Source organism: Gadus chalcogrammus, chromosome 14, assembly GCF_026213295.1.
Source record: "Gadus chalcogrammus isolate NIFS_2021 chromosome 14, NIFS_Gcha_1.0, whole genome shotgun sequence".
In the NCBI taxonomy this organism is placed as follows: domain Eukaryota; kingdom Metazoa; phylum Chordata; class Actinopteri; order Gadiformes; family Gadidae; genus Gadus; species Gadus chalcogrammus.
The window spans coordinates 1,045,461-1,058,917 of record NC_079425.1 but is presented as its reverse complement, the minus strand read 5'-3'; the positions used below and the strand labels follow the sequence as shown (position 1 = coordinate 1,058,917).

General features: G+C 46.3%; 2 pseudogenes; one reads left to right on the top strand and one right to left on the bottom strand.

Moving 5' to 3' along the window:
• Positions 1-1,234: 1,234 nt before the first annotated feature.
• On the bottom strand, positions 1,235-2,901 carry LOC130403259 (fin bud initiation factor-like; annotated as a pseudogene).
• A 3,567-nt stretch (positions 2,902-6,468) lies between these two features.
• On the top strand, positions 6,469-8,016 carry LOC130403260 (placenta-specific gene 8 protein-like; annotated as a pseudogene).
• The last annotated feature ends 5,441 nt before the right edge of the window (positions 8,017-13,457 follow it).

Sequence of the window (13,457 nt, the reverse complement as noted above, 5' to 3'; positions counted from 1 at the left end):
CTATAACATGTGGACACCTCATGGACATGTCCGTGCGCTTTAGAGGGACTAGTGTTGTTAGTGAGGGAATGGGTTCGCCTCAGACGGACTAGTGTTGTTAGTGAGGACATGGGTTCGCCTCAGACGGACTAGTGTTGTGAGTGAGGACTCACTTCCGCTCTGGACGAGTTACAGATTTACACTTTCACATTATAAAGTAAACGTAAGCAGCGTTAACGAGCCTTTTATAGACTTCTTACCTTTAATATTCTGTCCACCCGATAATATGACGCCGATCCAGAGCGACCGGCGGGAAGTAGGTGAAAGGTTGCGGGGGCGATACGCGCCGTGACACCACGTAGTGACAGACTGTAGAGTAGACTGTAACCTCTGCTCTACTGCAGCTGGACGACGACGTCACTACAACCTGACGGGCCTGCCTCTATATTATATCTATAGAACTACATATATTATAACTCTATATATGCTATTAGCTCTCTCTCTCTCTCTCTCTCTCTCTCTCTCTCTTCTCTCTCTCTCTCTCTCTCTCTAAATATGTATATATATATATATATATATATATATACATACATATACATCCTATTATAACTCTATATAACCCTATATATACAATTATTATTCCATCTAACTATTATAACTATATATGCTATTATAACTAAATCTGTGTAACTATATACGCTATTATGACTCAAGAACTATTATAAATCTATATATTATATTTCAACTATACGATGTATAGTCGTGTGTTGGTGTGTCTACATACAGGTATGTCCATACGTTGTTGTTAGGTTTAAGCCTGCATAATTTAATCGAATTGGCCTACCATGGGCTTAATATTGTATTGATAGTTCTCTCAGTTACCTTTGCCAAAATATAACCATAGGCCTGTTGCCAAAAACTATTCTGGGTGGTGTTTGCATCCACGGTGGATGTAATAGTAACCAAAGTCAGGTTATATAAAGCTACACGGTACAGGAACTTCTACAGGAAAGTCTCGTTCTATCTATCTATAGAGAGACCCTGTATGTTTGTGTGTGTGTGCGTGTGTGTGCGTGTGCGTGTGTTGTGTGTGTGTGTTTGTGTGCGCTATCCCTCAAAATAACCAGTTGATGGCTAACCTTGAACCCTCTGATAATACAGAGAGCCACGTTCTACCATGTGTTGACATGCAATGTTCATATAGTCTTCTAATTGTTCTCCTGCAAGCAGATCCTGGAAAGAGTTTATAAAACATCCGGATGCACACGACCATTTGAGTTTAAAACAGGGCTTTATTTAGGAGGACATAGTGTTTATTAACGTGTTACCATACAAAACGTTTGACTCTGAAGTCCACAAGTGCTGCCTGCAGTCTTATCAGTCAAATATTATTATTTGAATATACTTTGACAAGAATAGATAGGATGCTCTATTTTCAGACATATTACAGAAAATACAAATACAAATTATTGTCATCTAAAAAATAATAATTCGACAGTCACAGTATTTATTAACTTTAATAATACATTATTAACAATAACACAGATTACATCATCTATTCAGATGTAGGCATCTAGCATTGAAACAGTCAAGAACTGTGCAAAGTCAGCCCACCATAATGTAAATAGTGTAAACATGTAATCCTCCAACATCCATGTTTAGTGAAGTGTGAGTGACACCTGTCATCGAGGAACAGTCAACGTCATCACTTCGATAGTTTACTGTCCGGTTGAAGGCCTCGTTTAAAACTGATGTATATGATCAGATATAATAATCAGATAATGTACAGTTCATCCCTGATGAGACACCTCCTCTCCTCGAACTCCTCGTTCTCCTGCTCCACAGAGCTCCTCTAGAACTTGAGGTACTGTTTCTTCTCCTGCTCCCCATTTCCTCTGGAACTTGAGGTACTCGTTCTTCTCCTGCTCCACAGACCTCCTCTAGAACTTGAGGTACTCGTTCTTCTCCTGCTCCACACACCTCCTCTAGAACTTGAGGTACTCGTTCTTCAGGCGGCTGAGCCGGGTTCCGTGGCTGCGGATGATGAGGGACAGTAGCTCGTGTTTGTCCTTCAGGCCCAGGGAGAGGTCCAGGGTGTCTTTCAGGACGTCCCGGGTGTGGACCACCATGCCCAGGAAGTCGTCGTGGATGCGGTGCTCCGCCTTCAGCTCGTTCTCCTGGCTCTGCTTGAACTTCACCTCCAGCTCCAGCAGAGACTTCTCCGAGTTGGTGAAGGCTTCGTTGATCTGCGCGGTTTCCCTCCTCAGGTACTTCCCGTAGCTGTCCTCGCCGTCCAGATCGTAGGAGATGCTCTTCCCGATGCCCTCCAGGACCCGGGCAGAGTCCTCGATCTGCCGCTTGATGATGGTGAAGTCGTCCCGGATCACCGAGTCGTGGTCCTCGTCCAGACCACACTTCCGCTCGTCGGTCATCTTGAAGAGCATCTGGCACTTCTCGGGTCGTCGTTCTCCTCGTAGTCCCCGTCGGGACGAAGTAGTGGTGGAAGGTCCCGTTGGACATCTCGGGGTGCAGCGGCCCGCGGTACGACGCCCGGCCGGCCGAGAGCATAAGGGCGCACAGGACCAGGAGGAGAACCGCCATGGAGCCTCTGAACCCAACACCGAACACCGAGTCCTGGGTTTAACGGAGTCCACAACCGAGAGACTACTGGACCTTCTGAACTTAACCCAGCGGAGAAAAACAAACCATGTCGGAGAAGCTTCAGCGTCCTGGTGAGCTTGTGGTTCACAGGGTGTATAACTAGGAGAACTAGTCCTCGTTGAGGTTGAACCAGCCCCGACCCAAAGCCCGTTACTACTGATTGTGCGTAAAGCCACGACCGAGTTCGAAGTAGAGCTCAGCGCTGAACCTCCAACACAACATCTGGTCTGTGCAGAGCTGGTTTGTAGAGAGCTGTTTGGGTTCGACCCCCTGGATCAGGTTACAGTCTTCGTCACCGAGGACTCCCCCAGCTCAGAGGAACCACGGAGAGGGTCCGAGGAGTTAGGAGCGATCTGGTGTCAAATAGCATTACAATGTGGAACAGGCCTCTTTGTGTTAATGCATTAATGGCCTACATTGTTTTATACAATGCATCACATTATCATATCAACTTGCAATCACTCGGCTTGAAATGAGCGACTAAGACTATTTTTCTGTGTTGTTTTCATCCAGTCACGTGAAACACATTCCTCACTATAGAACACATTTCCCCATAAGCCTATAAAATATCATAGCATTTATCTTTATGCTTTTTGTTGATTGTTTTCTGAATATTCCTATATCTACTCATTTTACTATTTATCATTGGCCTGCATTGACATTCTTTCAGTAAATAAGATCATTGTTTCTGACAATTAGGAAAATGACATGTAGCCAGAGGAATCCATCCAAGAAATACTTGAAACAGTGGTAAGGTGTAGCAGTAGTAAGTAAGTGTGTGTGTGTGTGTGTGTGTGTGTGTGTGTGTGTGTGTGTGTGTGTGTGTGTGTGTGTGTGTGTGTGTGTGTGTGTGTGTGTGTTTGCGCGACCCCTAAAAAAACCAAAAAAAAAAACCTGAAGGAACATGAACATCAGACTGGACGGACCACAGAACCATCTCAATCTCCCATTTCCTCTATTCAGGATGATAATATTTTGGTGTTGTTCGAAAGTTATGAATAAGTGTTTGAACCTCGGTGAGTCGTGTGGATGCAGTGCTGAGCAATAACCATGGAATCACCGGTCCTTGATGCATGGAAACCTATGGCTGGGCTGATTCTGGGGGAATAGGAGGTGGTTTACTGCCTCGACGTCGCATGAACGGGGGGGGGGGGGACTCACTTCAGCAGGATTTATTAATCTGAAGGACAAGGCTGCTCTGTCATTACTGCAGTACAGCGGTAATAAAGCTCTGCTTCTTTCTGCTGGAAAATATAAGATGGAGCCATTGAAATGTGCTTTCGAGCGCCATAATGTTAGACAAGTTCAGTCTTCAGTTGCCAAACTTTATGAAAACTTTAAGGACATGTTGTTTTCTCTTCTTTTAATATATTTTTTTAAAACAATAAACTTAACCATAGATAACAATACAAGTTTAACTATGAAAAATCTGAAGTGGAAAATAAGTGTCGTTCAGAGCCAATGTTGCCATAACCCAAACTGTGCTGTTTGAACCTGAGTGTAGAACAACACTTCTCCTGATTGGCTACATGGGGAGTTAAACCACTCTAATGCTAATAAACTGAACCTCATCATTAACCTCCTGTCATCTTTCAAATCACAAAAGATGTTTGGATTCACATCAAAACCCAATTCCCAGCATGGCATAATCAGCATAATCATGGTGATTAATCTAAAATGAATCATCTAATGCAAATGTTTGATATCAAAGTTCCCTGGTAGAGTGACGGGGTGTTGGGTTATAGAAACACTGTTTGCTGGGTTTCAGAGAACCCCTTTACAAAGTGGACCATTCTAGAGATAATCTCCACATTTTAAGGGAGAGGTTGTGAAAAGCTTGGTAGAAGTTAAATTAATCCTGTGTCAGTACATTCGAGAAATCAGTGGTTTAAAACTTCATAGTGCTCCCAATACAAACTTCATAATACGGCCAAGTAATGACATCAGAAGGACTGCCCCAGTTACTACAAAAACACAGCTGCAAACAGCTCTAATTGTGAAACTCTTCAAAGAATGCTCCAAGATACGATAATGGCTTCTATTCTTCTCGGGCCCTGTCTGGTCTGGTGTACCGATGCCCTCACCGCAGATGAAGCCAATTGTTCAGTATTTTTATTTGGGGATGTTTTTTTAACGGCGCTAGGAAAAAAGATTGGCTTGGGATTGCTATGGGGTAATGAGCCGTGAAAAGAAAGGAGTTGAACGAGCGGGTTTCTGCTCTTCATAGAAGCAGGAAAGAGAGTTCCCTGAGCAGTCCTCTGAAGGCAACAGTGGAGCAATTAAGTATGGAAAGCCAACAAGACCATAATTCACTACACTTTCCTCATGGCCTTCATGAATGCTGTTATGATGCCAGCTGCTTTATATATTTAATTGTATACAGGGGTTAAGGTTAGGGTCAAGCTTTATTGAGCCTTTTTTAAGCTTCCTTAACTGTGCATTATTTCTTATAGTTGGCGAAAAAGATAAAAAATAATTAAAAAATATTGATTTATTCTTTTATTAGAATTGTGCAGATTCCTTTGCTGTTGGCTGTGTTTAATTCATGCCTTGCTCGTGGCAACCAGCTGGTTAAGTGCTCATGGTTTTGAAAACATTAAATTTAAATGATATGTGAATCACTGGCCTTCTGTGTTTGCTTGGTCAATCGATTCTCAACTCCCACAGCAACCTGTGTAAACCCTCTCGTAAACGGTTTATGACGGTGGAATAAAGGGTTTGATGCAGGATGGAGGGAAATGCTGTCAGGTTTTTCCATTTGTCAACAATGTTTGATCAGAGATAAAAAGGTAATTGTATCAAGTTCTCCCTTTCAAGATGGACGGATCCTATGTGATCTATACAGTAGATTCAGCCAGGGGCCAGGGGCCAGGGCCCCCCTTTACCTTCAGCTTGTTCCAGTCTGATACCTCCTGACTCGTTTAACTTGTTTACCGCTCCATGGACCTTTCAGAGGTTGAAGGTATGCCAAGGTGACGTAAACCTGGAGACTTTGCCTTCTACTTTGATACTTTCATTGTGTTTTCCTCTCACATCACTCTCACCATAAAAAATCGAGAATTAGTCTTCGACAGATCGGCCAAAACATGGATTGACCCTCGGATAAAACAACTCTCCAGCTGAGTGTGAATAGCTCAGCATCTTGTCTGAGATGGGTCCCCCAGTGCTTCATTAGGTCAGGCTTCAGCTGAACAACCAACGCCTAAGACACTGGAGAGCCTCTAGGCCTGTGGGATTCTAAAGATGCTTGGAATACCTCTCCCTTCCCCTTTCATACCCTCCTCAGTGTGCCTGAGGACAAGCATAAAGGTATACCCCCCCCCCCCCCCGCCCACTAATGGATCCCAGAGCTGCTGAGTACTGAAGGGGCAGTACTGGATCAGAACCAGGTAGTGTGAAGGATCCAGTACATCCCACGAACCATGGTTCAGGAGGATGAAGAGATGCTTCTTCTTGGCTGTAACAGAGAAGTACCATGGGTTCCACTGTAACAGTGTGTGCCGCGACAGCTCTCTGAGCATACCAACAGAACGCCCTAAAGGCTGACAGCCAGCTCGCTCTTTGGGTTTTAACGAGCATTGAACCGGTAATACACAACACAAGAAGCCTGGAAAAATGGGCCAACAACTTAATCATACGTTGATGCATGAAAGGATTTAACGTTGTTTGGTCTGAAAACGTAAACATATGTTGTTATATATGAGAGGTAACACGTCTGTGACTCTTGAAGGAGCCTCCTTGGATCAGAGGGTGGTCATTCCTCTGTGTGGCCCAACCTCTGTATCGTCAATCACTGGAGGAGGAATTCTTGCTCATCTGGTTTACGACTGACATATTAAGGCGTTTCTCTCTCTCTCTCTCTAATGCCGTGTATCCAGTGGCCATTCAAAATACTTTCTAGTGGCATCAACAGCTCTACGGATCCATTCACTACGGTAAGATGGATGTGTTAACGTGCTTTTAGATTTACATTTACCTTAATACATTGTAATTGTGTGTGAGTGTTTATTGTAACATTGTTAACGAAGTTTGTATTTTTAATGACAGTTCTGTGATCATGCCGGTGACCAAACAGCCAAGCGCCTTTGCCCCGTCTGACTTCCAGACCGGGCTCTACTCCATCTGTGACGACTGCAGCACATGTACGGATCACTGCGCCGTATTGATTTGTGATGTGGGAGACTCAAGGTGGTGGAGTTATCTGAGTTGATCCTTCGACACTTGTGTTGCAGTCTGCTACGGCCTGTGCTGCTTCCCCTGCCTGGCGTGCTCCATCGCTAGCGACATGGACGAGTGCTGCCTGTGCGGCTGCTGTCCTGCCCTCAGGCGTCTACCGGACCAAGTACAACATCCGGGTGGGTCCCAGTAGAGCGCCTGTTAGAGTCCGCCCGTTGGGGTGACGGGCGCATACGTTGACACGCACACGTACCATCTGATCCATGGGGTCACTGCTTTAACCCACCGTGTATCTCCAGGGATCCCTTTGTAAGGACTACATTGCGTATGTCTTCTGTGGAGCCTGTGCTATCTGCCAGCTGAAGAGGGACATCGACACAAGGAAAGACCAGGGGGTCTTCTGATTGCACTGGCGTAAGTATTACAACAAGGCGACACACACACACACACACACACACACACACACACACACACACACACACACACACACACACACACACACACACACCACACCACACACACACACCTGCAATCAAAATCAAGTTCTACGTTAAAAGTAATATGTTCTTATTCATGTTTTAATGTGTTCTCGATGCTGTTCGGATTGGGGACCTCAGTTTCAATGTTCACCACATGAAGAGAGAAGGCTTCATAATTATGTCAAGTAATTCAAAATGTATTTAGTTATTCTAATCGACTGGTTTTAAGTTTTTAAAGGGGTGGCATCACGCCACCAGGTGTGAGTGTGATCAGCCATTACAATCCATACGTCTTGTCCTGTGCCTTATGACATCACAAGGGGGCGTGTCCCCATAGATGTACGCTGGATAGATCAGTTACCAGCCTACCCAGTTGACTGTGGCAAATGTTGCTGATCTATCCATCATACATCTAGGTGATCCATCCAACCTTTGATGTCACTAAAACACAGGAAAAGGCTGGGTTCCAAAGGGCTTGTAATGGCTGATCACAGCCACTCCTGGCGACGCGATGTCAGCCCTTTAAGGACGGGTGAGAGGGAACTGCATGCACTTTCCTGATGTTTTTACCCTGCTACCTGCTAGTACTTTTATACTGTTTACGTTTAAAATATTAGTTCAACTGTGCTCATATTGTTCCAAACACAGTTCACTGAATTAAGTATAAATGCAACATTAATAAATCTACCTGTTCAAGCATGACATGTTGATGAGTAGTTTGTTCTTGGCAATTCATTCTTTGACTCGGCGGCCGATACCTCAGTTAAAACAATGAGCAGGTTATTTGATGATTTATCAAGACGGACTGGTTTAACATACTGATTGATTACTGTCAGCCAGTGACTCACACTGGGATTAAAAGTGATTTTAGAGCATTCATTCCAACCTGTTGACACCTGGAGGTATTCAGGCTGGAGCTAAAGCCTTCTAGACCTCTAAACTAGATAAAGGGCGTCTCTGCTAGGGTGCTGGGGGGGGGACTCCATCTCCGTGGTCCTCCAAGTTATTCACGCATTTCTGGTCTTCGGTAACATAACTATATAGCACATCGAGCACACAAGGTCTACGGTCTACGGTATGAAGGCCAGCTCTCTCTCTCTCTCTCTCTCTCTCTCTCTCTCTCTCTCTCTCTCTCTCTCTCTCTCTCTCTCTCTCTCTCTCTCTCTCTGATGAAGAGGTGGGTGAGTAGAGAGGGCATGTCTCTGGTGGCAGAGTGGAGAGGAGACAGTGACAAAACTGTTGAAGAACTGGTTCAATTGGTATCGACTTCTTAGTCAGAATGTCAACAAAGGTCCCCATTGCATCCCATGTAGAGGCGCCTATCTTTAGACTCACATAACCTGGACACAGGGGACATTATAGAAACCACAAATGTAGAAGAAAGAGTTTATGACACCGGTTTACTTTGGAGATTTGAAAATCCAAGAAGACAGCGGAGGAAAGTGTTTCTTTGTACTTCAAACCAAACCCCAGGTAACATTCCAGGTAGCTAGTTTCACCCAGAGCCAGGCCATTGTCCCCAGGGAAGTGCTCCTGCTCCTTTCTTTTCAAGTGTCACAGGTTTGGACTGTGACTTTGTATATCTCTGACACGTGACTTATCTTGGAAGCAAATAACCAACAGAACACAGAGTGACGTGCAGAGGGTGGCTGCACGTGTCCATGGGACCAGGTTAGGGTGAGGCTGTTAGCTGCTCAGCTAAAGCCTAACCCTAACCTGGTCACAGAGTTAGGTTAGGCTACTATACTATTACTACTACTATTACTATACTACCACTACTTCTACTACTACTATTGGAATGCTACCATCATCACCTGTATTAATATTACTATATATTGTTTTATATGAGTTATATATGATGATAATAAGAGTAGACAGGTTTATGTGATGAAGGGTGAACATGACCTCCTAATGATGGGTTAAACTGCGGGCTGTAGAGAGATACACTGCGGTCAACGATAAATGGTCTCACTCTGCATAGTGTCATGGGTTCTGGAACACGCACCCGCACACGTGGTCAAAAAGAAAGATCAATGGTCAAAAGAATGTGTGAGTAATAGGACCAAAATAAGGCGCTTCCATTCTGGATCCTCTGATGAATGTTCAGGCGGTTCCATTCCCAGGCTGTGAATCAGCTGGACAGGCTGTGAGGGGGAATGGATGGGAACCATACAGAGAGTCGGTCACACAGGCAGGGAGAGACTCACACTAATCTATGTTCCCTCTTGGCACAACAACAGTCGAAGCAGCAAAATGTAATTGAATTGTAGGCTCCCCTACGGTGTCTGAGTGCCTTTAACACCACTGTTGTAAATGTGTCAACACAGACTCGTGTCTGTTCTAGTTTCACCGTTCTACACTCACCAGAAGATAGTTGAACCCGTACCTTGAGTGTTAAAATCCCGGCCGGAGTTCCACTGTTCACCTGGGAGTCCCTCTCAGTCTGATGTGGGGACGCTCCTGGTGGTCTAGCATCACCTACCAGGGCTAGCATCACCTACCAGGGCTAGCATCACTGGCCAGGGCTAACATCACCTACCAGGGCTAGCATCAGCTACCAGGGCTAACATCACCTACCAGGGCTAGCATCACCTACCAGGGCTAGCATCACCTACCAGGGCTAGCATCACCTACCAGGGCTAGCATCACCTACCAGGGCTAGCATCACCTACCAGGGCTAGCATCACCTACCAGGGCTAGCATCACCTACCAGCGCTAACATCACCTACCAGGGCTAGCATCACCTTCCAGGGCTAGCGTCACCTACCAGGGCTAGCGTCACCTACCAGGGCTAGCGTCACCTACCAGGCTAGCATCACTTACCAGGGCTAGCGTCACCTACCAGGGCTAAGATCACCTACCAGGGCTAGCATCACCTTCCAGGGCTAGCATCACCTACCAGGGCTAGCATCACCTTCCAGGGCTAGCATCACCTACCAGGGCTAGCGTCACCTTCCAGGGCTAGCATCACCTACCAGGGCTAGCATCACCTACCAGGGCTAGCGTCACCTACCACATCACCTTCCAGGTCCAGCCAATAACAGCTGGCAATCCACCAGGTTAGGTCTCAACAACATGCAACTGCGAAAGGCTTTATTTTGTGCTATTTAATTATACATCCTGCTTCAAAACTTCCAGAATACATTACAAGATAAACATACAAAGTTTTTCTTAGCTTCTTGACCAGTACTTGTTTACTCACACCTTTGCTTCGTCCGAAACTGAAAACCGGGAGCTAGCTTCTTGTAGCTCATAGCTCCAGTCGGGGAAGTGGGATGTTGTGCCATAAAGCGTTTTTATAATCCCCCAAATCTTCCATGAGATGACATATTTTCATGTTGGTATAGAATACATCACATAATGCATTAGACTTGCAGAGTGGCTCTTCTAGGTGAAAAGACTAGACTCATAAATATCAGGAGAGGCCCAAATCAATCAGGAACAGACAGACTCCTCAGCCCTGAATCGTTTTGCCCTTGACTCGGAAAACTCATCTTTTCCAAGTATGAAATACCAGATTAATAGACAGAGCGAGAGAGACGCTGGCTGGAGGGGGGGTATAGAGAGTACGTAGCAAACAGAAAGAGAGAAGAGCCACTGAGGGCAGGTAGGCAGGACCCCTTCCCTCCTCTAACGGAGCATATGTTGTGCGCAGCAGGGAGCAGCGGCGTGTAATTACCCGGAGCACTTAGCAGGAGGTAAAGGTCACAGGGGGGGGGGGGGGGCTATAGGGCTGCACCCCCAGCGTCTTTCAACCCCGGGAGCTGGGGCGAGCGGGGAGGGGGTGAAACAGATGCTTTGTGGGAAAGCTACAACCAAACACTGGGATGTTGTTTACAACAACAGAAGGGACGTCCAAACAAATAATGCAACGTGTGCTTTGGGCCGGCCGTTCACTCTCTCGTGTTCGCTGTCGTGTTCTGCTTTGTGTTGCCGTGTTTAACGCAGCAGACCACCGATGTGGAGCCGGCGTTGAATGAAGACCTTACCATGCTTAGTGTCAGTAAGGCAGCGAGGGACGCAGTCTGGACCGTCAGTTAGGGTACGGAGGAGCCTTCCCTCCCTCTGAAGGGGCCCTGCGCTAACACGAGCTCAGACGGGCTGGTGGCTAACGCTAGAGATGAGGACATCAACACGGCTCTCCTTTAGGGCCCTGTGTCAGCCCCCCAGGAAACATCTGTATACCAGACACATCTGTCTTCAGGGATACAATTGTATAGAGAGAGACATCTGTACACAGGGACAGATCTGTCTGCAGGGACACATCTGTACACAGGTACACATCTGTCTGCAGGGACACATCTGTCTGCAGGGACACATCTGTCTGCAGGGACACATCTGTATAGAGGGACACATGTGTATAGAGGGACACATGTGTATGCACTGCAGGGTCCTTGTTAAATCCACCGGCGGTGTTGCAGAGCTGCTCCCAGAGGCGCCGGTTGCGGGCCGCTTATTATAGCCGTGTTTGCACATGCTTTCCATGCGCTGTAAGCAGTCCATGTGGTGGTTGGCCCGAGGGCTGAGACAGTGCGGTAATGCCCGGACTCGCCCCCGCTGTATGAATGGTGGCAGGGGCTGTGTTTACGTTCTGCCCCGGGGGCCGGCCACACCGTCTGTCCACCAGCGCCTCCCTGAACGGGCGCTCTGTACCTGAAGGAGACGGACGCTCTCCCTCCTCCCCAGAGACCCACGTCCACACGGCGCTTTGAGGACAGTGGAACTCTGTCTTCAGAAATGAACCGCTATTAGTGTCAGCTTAAGCAGAGTATGGTTGAATTATCTCTGTGATGGTAACTTTTATGCACTGTTTTACTCTTGGCCGTGTGTTATCTGTGGGTTTGGTTGTCACGGTTCCCAGACTTGAGGCCAGGATTTTCCTTTCTCATGGCCGGATCCAAAGTGGTGGATTTACAGAAGGATTGTGAAACAATACATCCATCTATTACAACGGCTGATCACTCTGAGAGCCGGCCGTTCTAAAACCAGTTTAGCTCATATCGATGCTCTTGGATGTCCAAACTCCAATGTATGATTCCCACGTTCACAATGTGATGGTGACGGTTTGATACTGAAGACCTAAACATGAGTTGACCAGATGTAGGCCATACATCACTTTACCTATTACGTGGAAAAAAAAACACTGAACAATCCGTGAGTGTTTGGAATCATCTGCAAGCATGATCAGCAGCATCATTACCCTAACTCTAAGCTCATAAACTCTGCAATGTTTTATGTTGTCATCTTAGCCTCCTAATATCCATAGCATAACAACCTCGGCATTTGCCATTGCGTGTTTCCTGAGGACAACAAGTCAACCAAGAGCACTTTACTCCACGCTTTCCATTTTGTCACCGTCATCAATCATTAATGAGTGCCTAAACCCCACCAGCCAAGAGCCAGACTCACAGATGTGATGGCATCACACTACCGCTCTGAGACACATGAGCATTGATGTGAGACTTATAAAAGGTTTATGAACGAGTGACATCAGCGAACTGGACCCGGTCCTGTATCAGGGAGATCGTAACTGAGGTTGTTGGTTTGAACCTCTGCCACGACCCGCTTTAACCGCAGCTGTCATGTGCTGGCGTGAGTTCACTGAAAAGAATGTGGAGATTGACCAAGAACAACACAAGCTGTCATGACGCCACAAACATCTCAAGCATTCGGATCATTCCTCTCTCAAAGAATTGCCTTAGTGGTTTGTGAGACTGGTAGGACTGGACAGGTGAAGTGACGTCAGAAAAATGATCCTCTAATATAAGCCAAAGACAACCTACCAATGGCCGCCGTGGGCCAAACGTCTACAACACCTCCTCCAGACATGCCTTAAGACTCAGAGAGCAAGCTCCAACAGGCCTCTGGCGATTCGCTAACACCGCGTCGGGGAGGGGCCTCAGAGCTCTGGTTCTGTTTGTGTCTAATTGATGAAGTTTCACTCACAGCTCGCAGGCAGTCGTCACCTGCTGGTCTGTTTCCTGACAGATTGGATACGGCGCTCTCACGAGAAGAGGGGCGACGGAACTAGGTCACTGTATCCCTCTGTGTCGTTCCTGGGCCTGTGTGTTCCTGTCTGTGATGTCAACCTGACGTGTTATTATTCCACTTATAAATGTTTGGATTCTTCTGTCCAGATTTTTCTTTTCCCGCATAGATACG